Genomic DNA, 22,601 nt, shown 5'->3' with positions numbered 1-22,601 from the left:
CAAGTCCTGATCCTTCTGTATCTCTTCCCTACTGCAGTGGGCCAAAGAAATTGTGGGATTGGTGGTAGGGATCCTCAACATTGCTTTGGGCCCTCCATCTGCAATGCTCCTGGTAGATGTCACAAATAGGGGAGGACAGAGACCCCGATGATCCTCTCAACAGTTCTTGGGTCTTGCGGTCTGATGCCTTGTTGTTTCCATACCACACAACGATGCAGCCAGACCGGACACTCTTGATGGTGCTCCTGTAGGAAGTTGTTAGAATGGGGGCGAGGAGCCTTGCACCCCTCAATCTCCTCTGAAAGTAAAAATGCTGCTGTGCCTTCTTGACCAGTGAGGAAGTGTGGTGGGTCCAGGTTAGAACATCCATTATGTGCATACCAAGAAACTCTTTGCTCTTCACTCTCTCCACAGCAGAGCCATTGATGTGTAATGGAGAGTGGTCAACCTGTGCTTGCCTGCAATCCACAATCATCTCTTTTGTCTTGTCCACGTTGAAACTCAGGTTATTGTTCTTGTACTGTTTGACTAGTCTCTCTACCTCCTCTCTGTATGCCAACTCATCATTGTTGCTGATAAGGCCAACTACTCTTATCATCAGCGAACCTGATGATGCAGTTTGAGCTGAATCTGGCAGTGCAGTTGTGACTCAGCTGCTGTGTCAGAGTTTGTGATAGTATTGCTGTCTGTTGATGGGTTAACAGCTAAATGGCATTTTTTAAATGTTGATAAAATACTTATAAATTATACATAAGCCAGTTGCTACAATATTAGCCTTCTACTCTAAATCAGTGCAGTAATAATCATGTTTTCATTGCTTTCAACAGAATTCTCAATCTCACACAGTTCACATAACATATCAACAAATATATTTGAAATGTTTACATGATGCTATGAATCTTGTGTTTTCTGGTTCTGGACTGTTGATGATTGAAACATTGCAAATTTCAATGATAAAATGGTCAAGAAGCAATGCTGTTTGCCTTTCTTGTTTCCTTGCTCTCTGCAAAGGTGTGCTGAAAAATGTTCTATTCATATTGTTGATTGCCAGATTGATTAGTCAATGATTTAATAGTTTGATAAGTTTCTCTAGTTGACAGCTAATGTCCCTAGTCTCTAGCTCATTTTGGCTGCTATGGTGGTCAGGACCTCTGGTGTTCCTGGATAAGGAAACAGGAAAACAAAAAGATTTTAAACAATATGACACTGTTGCTTTCAGTACTATTTGGATGAGAACTAATTATTTTTCCAACAAGGTGAATTAGCCATTTCCAAGTTATTCTTTATGACTTCAAATATTCTACTGAGTGTTTATTGGATTGAGTAATGCTTGTGCAGGTGGTGCATTCCTGGTACTCGTGGTCACTAATCATTATTCAATGCAGTCTTTGTCCTCTTTGGATAATTATTGTTATTGGGGACATTCAGACTGACCAGATGTTTGCAATGCTAATTTTGCTGCAGCTCTGTAACCTAAAGTGACACTGTCTTTCTTATTTGTAACAGTACTCTTCTCTCGTTTATCAATAAAGCTTTACTAAATTACACTACAATTCCAGCAGTTGAAAAATACAAACAATATATACCTAGCTGAAGAAGACAGTGCCAGAAGACAGCATGACCAAAGGTGATGTCCTTGAGACAGTTCGCAAAACTACTTCTTTTACTACTTTCAAGTATGATTCTGCTACAATTGGAACCTGTGATTTACAATGGTGTGATTTCGGGCTAATTGAGTAAACTGGCACTTTGCTGTCTCTTAGGGAGTTCAGTGATGTTCGAGTTGAGTGTGTGGCCTGGAGGCCAAAAGGCTTGGTGATAGGATGTGAGCCCATGATCGGCTCCATTTCTCACTGATCTCACCAATTAAAGTGTCGAGCAAGATTGAAATGAATGAGGATGAGAGCAGTAAATCAGCGGGTGTTCAGCACCATCAGTTGCATTTGACCGGTCTCCTCTGCCTCTCACTCACTGCTGCCCAAGGAAGGTGCCACAGCCTTGTGTCTTGGTTAAGGTTAAGTCGACACAGATTGTGGTTGGACTCTGCAGTTCATGTTATATCTGTTTCTGGTCACTCCTTTTTTATTGCTATTTTATGTGATTTTTGATTGCAGCAACCGGCTTTGTGGCCTGCCGTCAACAAGTGACGCCGTGCTAAATCGAACTGAACTGAACTAAACTGAACATTCCTAGACCGTTTAAGCAACTCTGCAATTTGATATCTTATATTGTGTTTCTCATTCTTTTTTTACTGTTTGAGTGACTTGTTCTTATTTTTTGTGCGTTGGGTGGTTGATGTTTTCTTTGAACAGGTTCCATGGCATTTATTTGTTTCGTGATTGTCTGTGGGAAGACGAATATCAGGGTTGTATACTGCAAACATACTTTGATAATAAACGTACTTCAGACTTTGAACTTAACACTGCCATAGCTGCTACTGAATTGAATGTATTGGAAGGACTACAGGCATGCTCTGCAATCTTACAAGAAGTGCCTTAAGGATTGTCATTGATTCCAATAATCCCTAAAGGCTTATAGTGACAAATTACCCCATATCCACCACTCTGAAGTGCAGTGCCCTTTGAAGTTAAGGTTCACCAAGACAAAAATCTCTTGGGTAATTTCCATCCACTGCCACTATAATGACACATCAAAGGGCTTAGTTGAGGTCATTAAAATAATGTTTTGCAGTCTGTACTGCCATACAGGGGACACTCTTAGTACTCGGCAGTTATTCTCCACGTATGGTACAGCAGTGGAGCAGTCATTGAACTGCTAATACAGCTCCAGCAATCAGTGATTAGGGTTCAATTCCCACCACTGGCCGTAAGGACTTTGTACATTCTCCCGAAACCCTTTTGGTTTCTTCCCAGTGCTCCTCCCACATTCCAAAGGCATATGGAATAGGATTAGTAAATTGTGGGAACACTATGTTGGCACCAAAAGCATAGAGGTACTTGCTGGCTGCCCTCAGCACATATTCAGACAGTGTTGGTTGTTGATGCAAATGATGCTTTTCATTCTGTTTTGATGCAGATGTGACAAATAAAGCTAATCTTTATCTTTCATCCTCTACTGCTTACTACATAATTTGGATAAAAGTGATGATTGCCCTATAGCCTGGGGCACTTCAGAAAAAGAAGTTACAGAATGGAAGACAAGGAAAAGAATGAATGATATCTTTTTGACCATATTCAACATCTACAACTTAAGAACCCAGTGTAAGATGCTACTAACGGTTGGCCATATCTGGATATGCTGTCAGAATAGCCACTTCCTATTTCACATCTCTATACCCTCATGGTTTTGTAAAATATCAAGTGTCAGTTTGTTGTGCAATGTATTCGAAAGAAAGCAAGACCAAACTTGCCAGTCAGTCTTCACTACCTTAATTCTTCAAACTTGGCAACATCCTCATAAATCTCCTTGGCACCTTGTCGTGATTTTATATTGTTCCTGTCATTCGACAATCAAGCTGTCTACATTCTTCAGCTGTAGTATATCTTGTGTTTTGTACAATTCCAGCATTATTTTCTTAGTGTTGTATCCTGTACGTTGGTTGATAAAGGCTAAAATCCTCTTGAACCTACTTATTTATATTTTCCTTTACCCATATGGATCAGAGGATGTGCATTCCAAGGTTCCTCTATTTATCTCTTCAAAAAGTCAATTTAGTCAGGCATGACCTTCCCTTTAAGAAAATCTGTGCTGTTCTTGATTAACCTGTGCCTGCTTAAATGCTGATTTACATTGTTCTTCAGATTTTTTTCCCAGTAATTTGCTCTCCCCCTGCACTCAGTCACGATTTTATTAGGTACTAAGAGAGGCCACTAAATGTATGTTCACGGCCTTCTGCTGTTGTAGCCCATCCAGTTTAGGGTTCCATGTACTCTGCATTCAGAAATGCTCTTGTGCACGCTACTGTTGCTTCGCGTGGTTATTTGAGTTATAGCAATGGTTAAATGATTGGCTTGGGCACTTTTACTGTGATCGCAACACCCTATTGGACATTGGTAACATAGAATACTGTGGTCAGATTCACTGGTTCATTGGTAAGACTGATGCGAGAGAACTGCATTGCTTTGGCTGTTGCATGAACAAGGCCCTCATGACTTGGTTTCCTGTTGCGGTCACTGGAGAAGGAGATGCTAGAGCTGGGTGTGTGCCGTTGGATTCCGTACTAGGTTGGGGCTGGCTCCTCCAGCGTCTGCTCCCAAGAAGACAAGCTGGGTTGCATTCATCTGCGGATGCAATGGCATGAAACGGGGAACTTCTGTGGCTTGTTCTTGCAGAAGCATGGCTCTAGAGCAACATCCGTACACCATTAATCTACTTGCTGTGACACTCAGGCTGCATTATTATTATTTTTATATTTTTTTCCGAACTGTTTTTCTGTTATCATAATTATATGTGCTATATGTTCTGTGTGCTATGGGTGATCGTTGTTAGTATGCTTTGCACCTTGGCACCTTGTTTCATTTGGCTGCATTTCCATGTATAGCTGAATGACAATTAAACAAGCTTGAACTTGAACTTCAACTTACTGTCACCTTCCTGTCAGCTTGAACCAGACATATCAATGGAGAACGGCCACTCTCATTAGCAAAGCATTTTCACCCATAGAACTGTCACTCACTGGATGCTTTTTATTTCTCTCACCATTCTCTGTAAACTCTAGGGATTGTTGTGCATGAAAATCTCAGATCAGCAGATTCCAAGATACTCAAAGCTCTGGCATCCACAATGATTCCATGGCCTAAGTCACTTAGATCACTATTCTGATGTTTAGTCTGAACAACAACTGAGCCACTTGATCAGGTCTGCATGCTTTTATGCATTGAGTTGTTGCCGCATGATTGGCTGATTAGATATTTACATTAATGAACGGGTGTACATATATACCTAATAAGGTGCCTATTGAATGTATGTGAGGCATACATTATTCTGGAGTTATTCTATTCATCTTTCTTTTTTGGAAAACAACCACATCTCCTTATTTCCCCTCCAATCTTCATTTTTTCCCTCTAAGCGCCAGTAACTGCATTGCCCCCTTGAACATATTTTCAATGTTCTTTGTTTATAATGATGCATAGGTATTCTGCACACACTACTTTCCATACCCTGCCATTGTTATTCTATTGCCTTTCGTATATTGATAAAAGTTTATTGTATTATTTTTGATTTTTCTTCTGGTTTGCCAGTGGAAAATAAAGATGTTTGAAACAAAAAAAAATCACATAAAATCCACATGGAGAGAGAGAGAAAAACAAAGTCAAAATTCCAAGTCTTTTTCCCTCCTAAGTCCTAGTATCTGAAGAAGGAAGAAAGCACAACAGCGCCTCTACTTCCTTAGAAGCTTGTGAAGATGCACCATGATAAACTTCGACAGATGTGTGGTGGAGAGTAGATTGACTAGTTGTACCACAGCCTCCGAAGTGAACACCAATGCCCTTGAATGGAAAATCCTCTAAAGAAGTGGATATGGCCCAGTCCATCACGGGTAAAGCCCGCCCCACCTTGAGCATGTCTACCATGGACTATTGTTACAGGAAATCAGTATTCATCATCAGGGACACCCACCACCCAGGTCTTCCTCTCTTCTCACTGCTGCCATCGGGAGGAAGGTGCAGGAACCTTAGAACTTATACTACCAGCTTCAGGAACAGTTTTATAACCCTCAACCATCAGACTCTTGAACCAAAGGGGATAATTTCACTCAACTTCATTTGCCCCATCACTGAACTGTTCCCACAACATATGGACTCAGTTTCAAGGACTCTTCATCTCATATTCTCGATATATATTGCATATTTATTATTATTTTTTTTCCTTATGTTTGTATTTGCACAGTTTGTTGTCTTTTGCACACTGGTTGTCTGCCCTGTTGGGTGTGGTCTTTTACTGATTCTATTTTGGTTATTGGATTTGAGTATGCCCAGAAGAAAACGAATCTCAGGGTTGTATATGGTGGCATATGTATTTTGATAATATTTTAAACTTTGAATTTTTTCTTCATTGCTTGGAAAGTGTGAAATTAAGTGTAGGGCACAAACCAAAGCTATCAGGATAACCAGTACTTTAAACACTAACGATTACAGATAGCAGAAAAAAGAAATGAAGGAACAAATTAGAATTTAGCAACATCAGTGTAGAAAAAAAGGTAAGTCGATTGAGTTCAATACGGAGTTCTAACAGAACGTTTTGGACCTTCATCAGGAGTCGGCCCGAAACGTCGTCACTACCTCCTCCCATAGATGCTGTCTGGCCTGCTGAGTTCTGCCAGCTTTTTGTGTTTTTTATAAAACTCCTGTTTCCCTAGTTCTAGTCTCAAGTAACCAGTGGAAACAACTTTCCTGCCTCTATCTTATCTATACTTTCATACTTTTATATATCTCCCTTCTCGTTCTTCTGACTTTCACCACCAGATTCAGGAACAGTTACCATCGCTCAGCTACCAGGCTTTTGAACTAGTGGGGATAATTTCACTCAACATCACTTGTTCCATCACTGAACTGTCTCGGCAACCTACTTCAAAGACTTTCAAGGACTCTTCATCTCATGTCCTTGATATTATTGCTTATTTATTGATCTATCTATCTATCTATTCATTCATTCATCCATTTATTTATTTATTTATTTATTTATTTATTTATTATTATTTCTTTTTTTTTCTTTGGTATTTTCAGTTTGTTGTCTTTTACACATTGGTTGCTTGTCTACTCTGTTGGGTGTGATCTTGCTTTGATTCTATTATGGTTCTTGGATTTACTGAGTATGCATGCATGAAAGCAAATCTCAGGGTTGTACATGGTTACCTATATGTACTTTGATAATTTATTTTGAACTTTGAATCCCAGTATATGTAGTCCCACGTGACTCAGTCTGTACTCATATGCTAACCCCTCTGGAATCAACCTAGTGAACCTCCACTGCACAACCTGCAAAGCCAGTATATCTTTTCTCAAGTAAGGAGAACAGAAGTGGATGCAGTACTCCAGGTGCAGACTCACTAGCATAGTTGCAGCATAATGTCTCCATTTACCTTCTTGATAATCTGTTGCACCTGCAAACAAACTTTTTACAATTCATGTACCAACACTCCCAAGTTCCTCTGCCCAACAGCATGCTGAAAATTTTCAACATTTAAGTATTTGTATCTCTTTTTTCCTTCCAAAATTGATGACCTCACACTTACTAACATTGTACGTCACCTGCCAGACAGTTGTCCACTCACTCAACCTATCTATATTTCCCAGCAGACTCTTCACATCCTCTGCACAATTTTCTGTTCCACTTAAACTTAATGTCATTAGAAACCATAGATATGTGACACTTGGTCCCTTCTTCCAAATTGTTAATATTGTGAACAGTTGTGGGTTCATCACTGAGCCTTATGGCAGTCTGCTCACCACTGATCGCCAACCAAAGAAACATACACTTATCCTAACTCTCTGTCTATTATTGGTTAACAAGTCCTCTATCCATACTAATATATCATCCCCAACTCTATTTATCCTTATAGATAAATCTTTTATGTGAAATCTTATCAAACAAATTCTGGAAATTCAAACATACATCTACCTGTTCCCTCTATCCACTGCACTCATTATGTCCTCAAAGAACTGCAGTCAACTTGTCAAGCAGGACCTGGCCTTCCTGACCATGCTTTGTCTGCATTAAGGAGCTACTTCTCTTTGGGAATCTGCTCTTTCTTCCTTAATGACAGTTTCACATATTTTCCTGGCAAAAGAGATTAAACTGAGAGGCCTATAGTTACCTACCTTAGCATTACCTCTTTAACAGGAGCAAGTGTATCAAGTACTTTACCTTTCATTACATCCATAACAGGTATGTTAGATAGGACCTCCAACATGAAAACTGACACAAAATACTGATTCAAAGCCTCAACCATTTACACATGAGTAAATACTAATTCCCTTTCTCAACTTCAAATGACATGCATTAACTTCAGACATCCTTTTCTGTTTTATGTATTAATAATACTATCCCTGTTTATGTCTTATGCTAGTTTACTTTTGTAATCTATTTTCTCTTTCTTTATTGCTTGTTTAGTTGTTCTTTGTTGCTTTTTAAAGTATTCCCAATCTTCCAGTTTCCCACTAATCTTAGCAACTTTGTATGCATGAGGTTTTAGTTTGATACCTTCATTTATTTCCATGGTTATACAAGGTTGTCTTTCCCAGCCTTACTTTCCTTGCTTATAACTGGAATATACTTTTGTTGATAACTCTAAAAAAACTCTTTGAAAGACCATAAGACATAGGAGCAAAATTAGGTCATTTGGCCCATTGAGTCTACTCTGCGTTCAATCATGACTGAGATTGATCTCTCTCAACCCCATTCTCTTACCTTCTTACCATAACCTATGATGCCCCTACTAATCAAAAACCTATCAACCCCTGCTTTAAATATACCCAATGACTTGGCCTCCTAAGCTTTCTGTGGCAACAAATTCCAGAAATTCACCATCCTCATCTCTGTTCTGAGGGGACAACATTGTATTCTGGTCATAGCCTCCCCCATTGTTGGAAACTACTGGAACAGAGCCATCAAACACATTTTATACACTATCTCTTTCATTCCTCGGATCATTCTCATGAACCTCCTCTAAACCCAGCACAATGCCAACACATTCCTTATTAGATAATGGACCCAAAACTTCTCACAACACTCCAAATGGAGCCTGACAAATGTCTTATAAATTCTCAGTGAAAAGCCTTCAACTGTTCCTCAAATGTCCCATCATATAGCCTGTGTTTCCATTTTCTAATGCCAACTCCTTTCTCATTCTGCTGAAGTTTCCCTTGTTTAGTCATGGTTGGCATCTATTTGTCTTGAAGGACAATGGATGATGATGATCATCATCACAAGCCTGGGTGGAAGGTATGGAGATATTGAGATGCCCAGTCATCAAGATTTTCCTCTCAGCCTCACCAGTGTAGTCCAAAGGAAAGCTTATGTAGTAATACGTTTGGCACCAGCTCGGCTGCAGGAGGTACGAGAAGGATGTTCAACGACATCCAGCCGTCTTAGGGGCTTTACTCCAGATTTGCTGTCTGGGTTTACTCCCGTATCCTTCGTTGCTCCTCAGGTTACCCACAAAAGTGAGTTCACACTCTGATAGTTGCAGGCCACAGCCATGCTTTGGTGTGGAGATGAGTAAACCTCACGGAGTATGAGTAAACTTCACAGAGCAGCCCTTGCCTCGCCTCCAGTCCCGACACCCTGTCAAATACACTGGTTTTAGATCCAAATTTTGCACCCTCCATTTGTGAGAAGTTCAATCATACTGTGTTCACTCTTTTCAAGAGGATCTCCATCTTCAAGATCATTAATTTTACTGTCTCATTACATCTAATATTGCATGTTCCGTTTTAAGGTCAGTTACATGCTGTTCAAGAAAACTATCATGGATGCATTCTACGAAGTCCTCCTCAAGACTGCATCAACCAATTATTTTCCCCCAATCTATGTGGAATGTAAAGTTCCCCATAACAATCTCCATTCCATTCCAACATGCATCAGATATTTCTTGGTGTATTGCCTGTGCCTGAGTAATGTAATTATTTGGGGGCCTATAAACAACTCCCACCAGTAATTTTTTTCCCTTTTACTATTCCTAATCTCTACACAGATGGATTCAAAATTCTACTCCTTAGATCTTACTTCATCTCTCACAACCACCCTGATCTTATCTTTGATTACGAGTGCTACCTCACATCCCTTACCTTCCTGCCTATTCTTCCGTATTGGGTATTTAATTCCCAATCATCTCCACCCTGCAGCCACATTTCTGTAATGCTCACTAATTACGGATGCTAAACAGAAAGTACACTGCAGATGCTGGGGTCAAAGCAACACGTACAACACGCTGGAGGAACTCAGCAGGTCGGGCAGCATCTGTGGAAATAAGCAGTCAACGTTTCGGGCCGAGACCCTTCATCAGGACAGAAGAGGGAGGGGGCAGGGGCACTATAAAGAAGGTGGGGGGAGGGTGGAAAGGAGAAGGCTGGTGGGAGTCAGGTTAAAAACCAGTCAGAGGAAAGATAAGGGGTGGGGAAGGGGATAGGCAGGAAAGGTGAAGAAGGAATGTAAGGTGAAAGCATTGTGTAATAGAAGAAGGCAGAATCTTGAGAGAGGTGATAAGCAGCTGGAAGAGGAGGCAGAGTGAACCTGGGATGGGGGAAGGGAGAGGGAGGGAATTACTGGAAGTTGGAGAATTCAATGTTCATGCCAAGGGGCTGGAGACTACCCAGACGGTATATGAGGTGTTGGACTACCCAGACGGTATATGGGGTGCTGTGTTATTATGGATGTTGATTGGTGCAACAAGTTCACTGACATTGTTTTGAATGTTAGAGGCATTCAGACAAATTAACCTTACATTCACGGACCTTTTAGAATCTGGATGTTTTTGTGTCTTTTGCATTTGGCTTTTTAAATGCCCCACTTACATTACTACTTTGTAACTTTTGCTTTGTTCTCTCTGTTGCTTCCCTCTGTATGCCCGCAGAGATCCCCACCCCACTTCCATATCAGTTTATATCTTCCCCAAAGCTTGAAGAAAACAATTTCCTTGGGACGTTGATCACTGTTCTGCCTAAAGGTAGACCATCCAGTGTGTACTGGTCTCTCCTTGCTCAGAACTGGTTCCAATGCTCCAGGAATCTGAAACTCCTCCTCCCGTACCACTGCGCAAGCAAAATATTCAGTCAAACTTACGTTTTGTAACTCTAAAACATAAAGACTAATTGAAAGGAAAAACAAAAGAGCCAGGAATGTCAGTCTAACTTCATTTTGCTTTAAACGAGGCGTGCACATATGATGTATGCCATTTATGTACAGTGCTTTCCATATAAGCAGATTGCATTATGTAAACAACAGACTGACTTTACTATATTCCTTAAATATAATTGAGATGTTAAATATACAATACTTTTCCCTGCTTAGCTATAGACCCCATCCGTTAGTTTCGTGAGACCATGGATTTGTGCCTTGGAAGGTTTCCATGGAGTAGGCCTGGGCAGGGTTGTGATGCACCATCAATAACTCTGAGCCATAGGTTAAGGTAGGCTTTTATTGGCTGGAAGAAAGCACAAGCAGCAAGTGACTATCACACGACATCCTGGAGACTGAGGAAGGGTCTGTGGCTCCAATCGCCTTTATACCGGGGTCTGTCGGAGGAGCCACAGAAGCAGTCAGCAGGAGGGGTGTGTCCAGACAGGTATATGTAGTTCACCACAGGTTGTATGGGAGACCAGCAGTTGCCCAAGCTGCAAGCCTTCCCCTCTCCACACCACCGACATTGTCCAAGGGAAGGGCACTAGGATTCAAGTGGCTTGGCACCAGTGTTATCGCAGAGCAATGTGTTGTTAAGTGCCTTGCTCAAGGACACAACACGCTGCCTCGAGCTGAGGCTCGAACCAGTGACCTTCAGATCACTAGACCGATGCCTTATCCACTAGGCCACGCGCCAACACTATATAAACCCCAACTCAATATAGAATGCATCTCAACCACAAATACACAGTATACCATGTAATACAACTACAACACAGACATCCACAGTATAATCAATTTTGAATTGTCCCATTCAGGTCTAAAGATTTATTTGCAGTGGAGGATTTTTTTTACTCATGTGGGATAATGTCTTTCCTGTTGGGTGGGTGTGGGGGTGGTGAGGGTCACTCAGGTTGGCAGGAGAGATTTGTGGCTGTGTAACAATCTCAGGGCAACACACACAAATTTTGGATTTCCAGCATATGCCGAGTTTCTCTTGTTTGTGAAACAATCTCAGTCCTGAGGCCTGTGAAACAATCAGGGGCTTCCTCCATACTGGTTGTAGGAGTTGACGCTGGGACTGCAGGAAGTGGTTTTGACAGCTTTGAATACCTTTCCTCTGGAGATGTGGTTTATAATGTGTGAGCACAGTGTCTGATGCCAACATCTCCTTTGCCTTTTGGAAAGCAGCCTCACACTGCTTCGTCTAATGCCATTTCTTCCTGATCTGCAATAATGAGTTCAAGGGGTGGAGCACAGTAGCCAAGTTTGTAAGGAACCTGTTATAATAATAATTGGCAAATCCTAAGAAAGACCACCATTGTGACTCAGCCTTTGCCCTTTGAGTATCCACCACTGCTTGAAATTCCTCAGCACATTTCTGCAATCCTTGTGCCTTGGTGATGCAATCACATCAAATGATGCTTGGCGTGAGGAATTCACACTTGTTGCATTGTGCTCTGAGTCCATAATCTTCTAATCTTTTTTAATGCTGTCCTGAGATTTTGAAGATGTTCCTTATCATCCTTAAAGTAACAATGATGTCATCCAGGCAACAATGAATGTCTGGACAGGTTTGTATCACCTGGGCAATAGTTTTCTGCCAGAGTGTAGGTGCAGATGCCACTCCAAAAATAAGCCTGTTATAATGATAAGACCCTTTATGAATCTTGATGGTGAGACTTTACTTCTATTTCCATCTGTAGGTAGGCTTCAGCTGCATCCACCTTCCTGGTGTTTTCTTCCAGGGAGGTTTGCAAAAATATCCTCTATCCTGGGCATAAGGTATTGATCTGCATTCAACACTGGCTTAAGATCACAGCAGATCCTGACATATTGATTCTTCTTGGCTACTGAGACCAGATGCATTGCCTATGTGCTCCTCTCAACCTTGGAAATAAATCTTTCAGTTTTCAGATGATCAGTTCACTAGCTACAGTACTTTGTCATGGATGGTATAAGGAATCAGATAGGCTTTGTAAAATTTTGGTGTGGCATTTTCATTTGGCACTATTTTACCCTTGATATGTTAGAGTTTTCCAATGCCATTCCTAAGTACTGCTGTGACATCACACAGTAACTTCTTCATTTGCTTTCAGTTGGCTCTATTGCAGGGGATGTGACATGCAAATTGTGCATGGTTCTGCAATCAAGTTGAGCTGTCTCCGCAACTCATGTCCCCACAATGCTGGCACTCCTGTTCTTACCACAATGTGGCTTGTTGGTTGTTGTATTTCACTGTTGCAATGTCACTTCCACAGGAGTAATCATTTCCCCAGAGTAAGTTCTTATTTTGTTATTGATGCACCATCAATAACTCTTGGAGACGTGAGGTGAGATATAGGCTTTTATTGGCTGGAAGAAAGAACAAGCAGCAATTGACCACCACACTGCATCCTGGAGACTGAGGCCGGGGCGGTGTCTCCAATCGTCTTTATACCGGGGTCTGTGGGAGGAGCCACAGGAGCAGTCAGCAGGGGGGCGCGTGTCCAGACAGGTATATGTAGTTCACCACAGTTACCTGCTGGTATCTTTGACATGCCATTCACTCATTTTGTGGATTGACTGAAACAGCCAAACCAATGTCCAAATCTATTTCAAGTACGAAATTGGTGGTTCACTTCTGGTGCAAATCATATTGCTTGTTTCTGGTTGGTTTTCATATTGTAAATCTCAAAGCTCTGCATTACTCTCATCACCATCAGATATTTCATCAGCAGCTTGCAGATCAGTTCTCTTTTTGAAACTACAACTTTGACATTTTTTTAATCTTTTTCTCTTCTCTGCGCAGTCCTTTTATTGTCTGTCCAACATGTTCTTTGTATGTGTCCTCCTTTGTTGCATTTTCTGCAAGTTTTGCCTTTAAATATGCATTGGTCTGTTGCACGTGAATCCCAAATCACAAATTGTTCAGCCAGGCCAGTATCTTTTCAGATGTTGCAACTTTTTTCATGTTTACTTTCACTCCTCACTGCAAGAGACATTCTCTTTAGTTCAGCCATGTATGCTGAAATGGACTCCCCTTTCTTTTGATTCCACTTTTGAAACCTAAAGCATTCTGCATTCAATGATGGCTTTGTTTCTGAATATTCATGCATTACTTTCACTATATCAGCAAAGTTCAGTTCCACTGGTTTGGCTGGAGCAATTAAATTTTGAAGCAAATTGTATGCTCTGCAAAACTGGTACTTGTTTTCATTGGCTGTTCCATTTGCTTTAAAATACTGCTCAATCTGTTCTATATACATCAGCCAGTTACCTTTTGTGTAATGAATTGTGTCAATATTTTTGATGTAGCCAACCATTTCTGTTCTTTTCATTTGTAATAATTATCCCCCAGTACGCACTGTTTATGAACCTGTGAATTTTTCTGTTTTCTGCCATTTTTTAAACTCGATTGTGTCTGCCTCCTTTTCTGAAGATCACATGCTGTGTTTATTTTTGCTCAACTGTTTCTTACTGCTCGTCTTTAAAAACTCAAATTTCTCCCTGCACTTTTTTTAAACCTGAAAGTCTTGCTGCTCTTCAGAAGGCAGGTAGTCATCTTGGCTTCATTTCAACTTCCACATCGTTACGTTATGATTTGTAACTCCAAAACATAAAAGCTAATTGAAAGGAAAACAAGAGAGCTGGGAATGTCATTCTATTTCATTTCTACTTTAAGCAAATTGTGCATGTATGACGTGGTGACCCAAATGATGTATGCTGTTTATGTACTTTTACATTTAACTTGCAGTGTATTCTGTAAACAAAGAATGCTTAATCAAAAATATTTACAATATTACTCAGATATTGCTGAAATTTTAAATACACAACAATTTTGCGTTTCCTACTCTGGCTAGCACATGGCACAATTAGCAACCCTGAGGGCAAAGGGCTCCAGGTCCATGTTCTGGGAATGATGACAAAGGATGAGAGAAAAAGTCCAGAAAATAGAGAAATGGTTCAAAGCCCTCTCAACGATGGGAATGGGTAGCCAAAATTATGGACAAAGGAAAACATCTCAGATAATCTGTGGGGAAAGTTTTATCATCAGAATAGAGTCTTCTTTTCTTCTTTCTATCTCTCTGTCTACCTGTGAAATGAAACACACTTTATTTTACCAACATATCCAGGTCTTATCATTGACCTGAAATATCGACACCATTTCTTTCTTCATGTTCTTGCTGCAGAGCATTTCCATCAATTTCTCTTCTTGTTGCTATGCCTTTCTGTGTTGCTTTCCTTAGCTCACCATAGTACTTCCCATAATCCTCCATGTCTTTTATAGTTGGTATGGAGTCATAGCGTAATAGAGCACAGCTAGTCCTAGTTGTCTGTGTTTGTACTGTATCCCTTTGTACCTTTCCTATCCATATTCTTATGCAAATAGCTTTTAAATGTTGTTATTGTACCTGCCTCATTTTTTTTTTGGGCAGCTTGTACCATAAGTACAGCATCCTCTGCATGAAGAACTTGCTCCTCAGGCACTTTTTTAAATCTTTTCCCACTCACCTTAAAACTATGCCCTCTAGTTTTTTGTTTTCCCAAGAAAAAGGGAACCATGATGTGCATTTATCCTATCTATGACCTTCATAGTCTTAAATCCTATTATGAAGTCACCCCTCAGTTACCTATGTTCCCAGGACTGAAGTCCTAGTCTGCCCGCTCTCCCTATAATTCAGGCTCTCAAGTCATGGCAACATCCTTGCAAACCTTCTCTGCACCCATTTCAGCTTAGTGATGTCCTTCCTCTAAATGGGTGACCAAAAAAAAATTGTATACAATACTTCAAGTGTAGCTTCACCAATATCTTGCACAACTGTAACGTAACATTTCACCTCTTATACAGTACTCAATGCGCTGGCAGTGTGCCAGACACTTGCTTCACTAGCTTGTCTTTCTGTAACATCACTTTCAGTGTATTATATTGTAGGATAATGTAATTGGTGAAAATGTATATAATTCACAACCACTGACATTGAGTTGGAGTTTGGCTTTAAGAGGCTGGTCTGACACGATGGCGTAATCACGTAAAGGGTTTTTAGCGCGCTTTTGTGTTCAGGATTTGGAGTTCAATAAAATGCATTATAGGTTTTCTTAAATATAGGCTACCTCACATTGTTTTATTGCGAAAACCTACATGGGTAATCCTGGTGCTCTACAATAATTCCAGAGTTATTGAACATGTCGGCCAATGCAGTCGCTTTGAAACTGCTGGAGCTTTGGGAGCAAAATAATTCATAGAAGTCAAGGCCCAACAGAAATCTCCACTGACAACACCAAATTTTTCTCTGTGGTAGTGCCGCTCAGTAAAAACAGGGCTGTGAGAGCGGTGAGTCTACTGGAACACCTGCGTGAACACGATAAATACCGATCACTTAAAACCCACCTTTTACAGACTTTAGGACTATCAGCATCTGTGTGCGCCAAACAATTGCTCTCCTTGCCCGACCTTCGGCAACGGACCACACACCATACCTCCAAGGAAACCACCATCCTTGTTTTATTTTTAAAGTACTCTTCATGCAACAAATGCCTGATCTGGTTTACATAGCCCTTGTTATTGCACTTGTGTGGGACTATAGGGAGCTTGTGAAAATGACTGATAGACCGCACCCAGCCAGGGCAGGCAGGGGTACATAATTCCTCCTGTTTTCCCTCTTTAATAAGCCCAGTCAGCAAGGCTCCCAGCATAAGGACACCAGCAGCTGAAAAACAGAAAACGCCGGGCCTGTGTTTTTACCACACTCGCTTTGATACGAACCCTAGAAGGTGTCGACCGCCTTGCACCCTTGACAGTCGCAGCGCATCCGGACATCAGCGGTCTCAGAACACCGTGGGTTCCAGCTGCCAGGGTCATCTGCTGTTCATTATGGACACCCTTTCAGGGCGATGCTTCCTGTATAACACGCGTGCTCAGGGGAGTGTGCTGCCAACATGAGATGAGAAGACAGAGTGTTGCCAATGGTAGCAAGATCCAGATTTATGGGATGTGACAGATGCTGCTTTGCTTCAGTGGGCAACGTTACACATGGGCTTCGCCCTGGCTAAAGTGACCCGACCTCTGCTCGGTGCAGATTTCCAGTGTGCCAAAGGACTATTAGTTGATCTTAAGAACTGCCGGCTTGTGGATGCTAAGGACTTCGTCCTTAGGGTAACAGAGATGTTACCCTGTTCCCACAGTAAGTTCCCCATAATGTCTCTGTCAAGCGCATGCACCATTTCTTGTGAGTTTACTTGACTACTTCCCAGTCCTCAGCAAGCCCACATTCTACACTACAGTCACAAAACAAGGGGTTGAGCACCACATTTCTACAACTAACCCTCCCATCCATGTCCACACACGTGGACTAGATCCAGAAAAGCTGGCAACCATGAAGGCTAAGTTTGCCAATATAGAAAGATTTGGCAATGTACACCAGTTCAATAGCCCCTGGACTTCGTCCTCCAAATGGCCCCTAAGTCTGATGATGGTTGTTGCCCACGTGGCAATTACTGACACCTTAACGAGGCCACCACCTCCAATCATTATTCGGTCCCACACCTCCAAGACTTTTCAGCATGTTTAGCTGGAAAGTTAATATTTTCCAAAGTCAATCTAGTTAGGGACTACCATCAGGTGCCCGTGTGCTCGGAGGACATTCCCAAAACGGCTGTGATAACCTCTTTGAGCTTCTGTGCATGCTTTTTGGGCTGAAAATTGCAGCACAGACTTTTCAACAACTGAAGGACTCTCTATTAAAAGAGTTAGATTTTCTTTTTGTTTACCTGGATGACTTACTTGTCGCCAGTGCATGCAGATTAGAGCACATATCTCTTCTCTGCTCACTTTTCAGGTGCATTAGTCAGCATGGTTTGATTATTAACCCTGCCAAATACCAGCTTGGGTTGTCAGTCATTGACCTTCTCGGCCATCACTTCTCCACTGAAGGCGCAAAATCCCTTCGATCAAAAATAGCCAATGTTATGGACTTTCCACCGCCCTGCATTCTTAAAAAACCATGGGAGTTTTTAGGTATGGTGAATTTCTACCACTGCTTCATTCCACAAGCTGTTGAACGTATGCTCCCCTTTTACAGTGTGCTTAAAGGCAATGCCCCTAATCGCGTGCTAGACTGATCAGCGGATACGACCAGTGAATTTTATGACAACAAACGAGTTCTTCTAATTCCATACATGGCCTCTTGCATCCAGGCTGAAAACTGGTTGCACAAAAGTTTGTGTGGCATGGCCTTAGAAAGGACATGCATGATTGGACTGCAGCCTTTGTGTAGTGCTAGTAGGCAAAAGTTGACCATCATATCCAAGCACCATTGGCACCATTTGAGGTCCCTGAGTGACAGTTTGATCATGTCATTGTGGATCTTGTTTGCTCTCCCCACCCCCACTCCCGGTTTCACTTCCCTCCTTACCATGGTGACTGTACCACCAGGTGACCAAAAGTCATCCCCCTAGCATCGATGACAACCGAACATGTGGCTCAGGTATTCATTAGCACCTGGGTTGCTCGGTTTGGCACCCCATCTGATATCTCCTCTGACTCCAGTCCCCAATTCATGTCAGACCTCTGGGCTGCAATGGCCCAGAACTTTGACATTAGGCTACATCACACTATGGCATATCACCCACAGACCATTGGCCTATGCGAGTGGTTTCACTGCTCTTTAAAGGCTGCACTGAGGGCTTCTGTGACTGATGAGTGCTGCCATGATCATCTTGCATGGGTCCTCCTGAGGCTCAGAACAGCTCCAAAAGAGGACCAAAGGTTGTCAGTGGCTGAGTTGGTATACAGACAGCCATTACGAGTGCCAGATGATTTCATGCTGTCAGGTTGGCCTCTCAACAATGTTCCGCCCTCCTCAGCAAATTCAGTTCCTTTTCACCTATTTCTACCTCCCATCACAGCGTACAGCACTCTTGGGTTCCTGTTGATCTACATTTCCACTTCATTGGTTTTTATCTACCATGAGGCAATCCAATATCCACTTAGACCCCTTATGTTCTGTTCTGCATTTTGGAATAGGGAGAAAAGGCTTCTTATCATAAGAGGGGTAAGCTTGAATGTATTTTGGCAAATTGCCTTAAACCAGCCCACCAAGATTTGGAGGATTCTGCTACCATGCCCCTGCTGGCCTTGAGCGCGTCAACACACCTCTGGACAAACCAGAGTCACCTGCTCATCCACTCCACTCATGGAACACAGGACACAAGCCGGGCCACTCATCTTAGCTCCAGATAGGTTCACAATGCCAGTTTTAATGAATTCTGGGGTGGGGGGGGTGCTGTGTCAGGTAATAAATTTGGTGGAAATGTACATACTTCACAAGTACCTACATTGAGTTGGGATTACACTTTGAGTGGCTTTTCTGACATGAAGAGTTTTTAGCACGCTTCTGTCTTCAGGTTTTGGTGTTCAATAAGATATGTTATAGTTTTTCTTAAACATAAAATGCCTTACTTTGTTTTTTTTTGTAAAAACCAACAATATAGTTGTACCTCAAGATTCCTGTTTCACAATACTGCCCAGAGCACTGCAATTTACTGTATAAGTCTCAGCCTGATTTGACTTCCCAAAATGCAACAGCAAATACTTATCTGGATTGAACACCATTTGCCAAACCTCAGCCCACTTACCTAGGTGACTAAGCTCCCCTGTAATTTTTTATTTGCTTCTTCACTGTCTACGATACCAACTACTGTTGTATTATGTGCTAACTTATTAATTATCCCTTGATTGTTGTCATTCAAATCTTTAATAGAAATAACAAACAACAAAGATCCCAGTAGTACTAGTCACATGCCCTAGTCTAAAAGCTAAATACCCACCATTACGCTCTACTTCCTACCATCAAACTAATTAGTTAGCTCTCCCTGGATCCATTGCAGTCTAACCTACCAGAATAGCCTATCATTTGGGACTTTGTCAAAGGAATTGCTAAAGTACATACAGCCAACATTCACTGCACTATCCTTTTCGTTACCTCTTTGAAAATTCTAACACATTTCGCAGGCACGATTTCCCCATGTGCAAGGTTCTGCTGACTATTCCTTATCAGACCTTGTCTATCAAAAAGCTGATAAATCCTGTCCCCCAGAACTCTCTCCAGTGCTTTATCTACCACTGATACCAGTCTCACTAGCCTATAGTTCCCTGGCTTTTTTTTGTTTTCTTTCTTAAATAATGGTACAAGATTAGCCATCCTCTAGTTTTCCCTGGTCATATGCTTCCCTTAATTATCTGACCAGGAAAATTTCTTCACATCAATGGAACTCTACATTTGGGAGTTCTTTGTTTTATCTTTCATGGGGGATTTCTACAGTTGTACTGTGAAGACCATTTTGACAGGTTGCTTCACCACCTGAATTGATGAAATGTGCAGAGGGTAAAAGATTCAGCCAGCTCCATCATGGGTACAACACTCCCCACCATTTGAAAGGTGGTGCCTCAAGAAGGTTGTATCAATCATTAAAGACAATTTGCGCCTTGGAAAGTTTCCACGACACAAGCCTTGGCAAGTTTTTTTCTAATGGAAGACTAGCAGTTGCCCAAGCTACAAGTCTCCCCTCTCCACGCCACTGATGTTGTCCAAGGGAAGGGCATTAGGACACCGGTGTTGTCGCAGAGCAATGTGTAGTTAAGTGCCTTGCTCAAGAACACACATGCAGCCTCAGCCAAGGCTTGAACTAGCGACCTTCAGATCACTAGACGAACACCTTAACCACTTGGCCATGCGCCAACACCCAGGACATTACTACCATTGGGGAGGACGTACAGGAGCCTGAAGACTCATACTCAACGTATCTTATTGTAATTTTTTATATATTGCAATTTACTGCTGCCACAAAACCTCAGATTTCATGATATATGTCAGTTTTATAATAAACTGGATTCTGATTCTAGGACATAATGTGGTCTGAACTATCTCTGGGTGCTTCCTTGATCTGACACTGAATTATCTCCAACTAGATTTTTCCGATATTGTAAAATAATATCTCAGCCTGTCAATGATAATGTTATCCTAACAGAGGGATTCTGTTCCTGGTTGGTCTTTATACACCATATATGACTGATGTGGTATATAGTACTATCGAATTAGGCAGCACAGAAGGAAGCTTTCAATGCCTTTGTTTTGAGAAAGGTATCCAAATAGTGCTTTTGCCCATAATTTTCCCCATTTGACATTTGATCCAATTTTTAAATTATGTTTCAAATAGTTGCCACTGAATTTATTTCTGCTGCCTTCTCAGACCATTGCACTTTACCACAACAGTGCAAAAATAAATGTCTTTTTAACTTCTGTCTTATTGGGCAACTGTCACATCTTTGCCATATGGTTATCAATACTAGCTAAAAAATATCACAGATGTGAGATAACATGTGTAACTAACACTAGAATATCTAATCATTGCAAATAAGAGTTGAATGAAGAACATATTTCCCTGTAGGGACATGTTCTGATTAATTTGAGTTTGATTATTTTTCTTTTGCTAAACAGGATATGTCCCAAATTCTTTCTTTTCGGTTGGTAGCTCTGTAGCTAAGTGCAACATCTGGATTGTGTTTAATATTTTCAAAACTTGTTATAGACATAGCTTGATCACTTGCTTTGCAAAATGAAGCCATACCTGCTGCATGAAAATACTTCAAGCAACAAGCCTGTACCTTGTTATTAAAGCTAACATAATTTGATATATTTTCCACGTCTCTGACTTCCCCAGCATGCATCCCCTATAATCAACTCTAAGAAAATGCTGCTGTTACAAATATGTTCACTGCAAATATGTTCTTTGTTGAACACTTTTCTTGTAGTGAAACTAACATATTTAAGAGAGAAAACAGCACACTAGGATACAGTTGCCATAGTTACACCTCACACATAGTGAAATGTCCCTTCCTTCAGAATTATGTGGTTGTCCTTGATAGTGGAAGTTTAGTGCCACAGAAGTATATTATGTTGAAACAGGTCATGCATTAGAACAGCGTTTATGGGTAATAAGTTTCACAGCTGGTTTTAGCTTGCCAGGAGATACAATCTACCTTGCATATAATTTATAATTTACAGTTTTTCTTCTTGTAGGATGAGTGCTACAGTAAATTATATTGATTATTTGTGCATGTCACATGTTTACTCTGGTTATTTTGTCACTTTAAGAATGCATTTGTCTATGTTAATAGATTTTTTTCTGAGACTATTTAATTACCTTAAAGGTATGAGAGAGAGCTTTATATCTGACTGATACTCAAATTATTTGCCGAAATTGTGTGCTATATTTCATTCAGTAACATTGGTGCACTGAATTGATCTCAGATGGGTTTTTAAAGAATTCAGTAAACAGAATCTTTTCCCATGAGCAGGAGGTTCCATAACCATGAGATATTTAATATAATTCCCAGAAGAACAAGAGAAGTAATAAGGAGAGTTTTCTGCACTCAACAGGTTGACGTGCACTGGCCAAAAGAATGGCGGCTGCATTGATAGCAATATAAGTAACATAGTAAAAAATATGTTTTTCAAATGGAAATCAATTGCAGGGATTTAGGGAAGGTTCAGAATTAGATGTGTAGCATATACACTTGACTGAAATGGGAATCTTCTGTGCTGAAGCAGTCTATGAAGTGGGAATCACTATGATCGTTATTATTAAGTTTGAGAATATTGGTCAAGGATTATCAGCACATCCAGCACCACTGGTTCCATTGAGATTAGTTGAGCCAAAGAGATAGTTGCTAAGAAAAACTAGCAGTCAATCCTCATCCACTCATTGAATCAATTGTGAACAGATGGATCTCGCTCCCTATAAATCCCAAGTCTGGTCAC

General features: G+C 41.0%; 1 protein-coding gene across 1 annotated transcript in view; it reads left to right on the top strand.

Annotated features, from left to right (window-relative positions):
* Nucleotides 1-22,601, top strand: part of LOC132399267 (cytochrome P450 3A30-like) — a 160,775-nt gene that overhangs the window by 8,517 nt on the left and 129,657 nt on the right. The gene's annotated exons all lie outside the window — the stretch shown is intronic.

This window comes from Hypanus sabinus, chromosome 9 (assembly GCF_030144855.1).
Source record: "Hypanus sabinus isolate sHypSab1 chromosome 9, sHypSab1.hap1, whole genome shotgun sequence".
Taxonomy (NCBI): domain Eukaryota; kingdom Metazoa; phylum Chordata; class Chondrichthyes; order Myliobatiformes; family Dasyatidae; genus Hypanus; species Hypanus sabinus.
The sequence above is the reverse complement of the archived record's forward strand: the minus strand, read 5'-3'. Positions and strand labels throughout refer to the sequence as shown.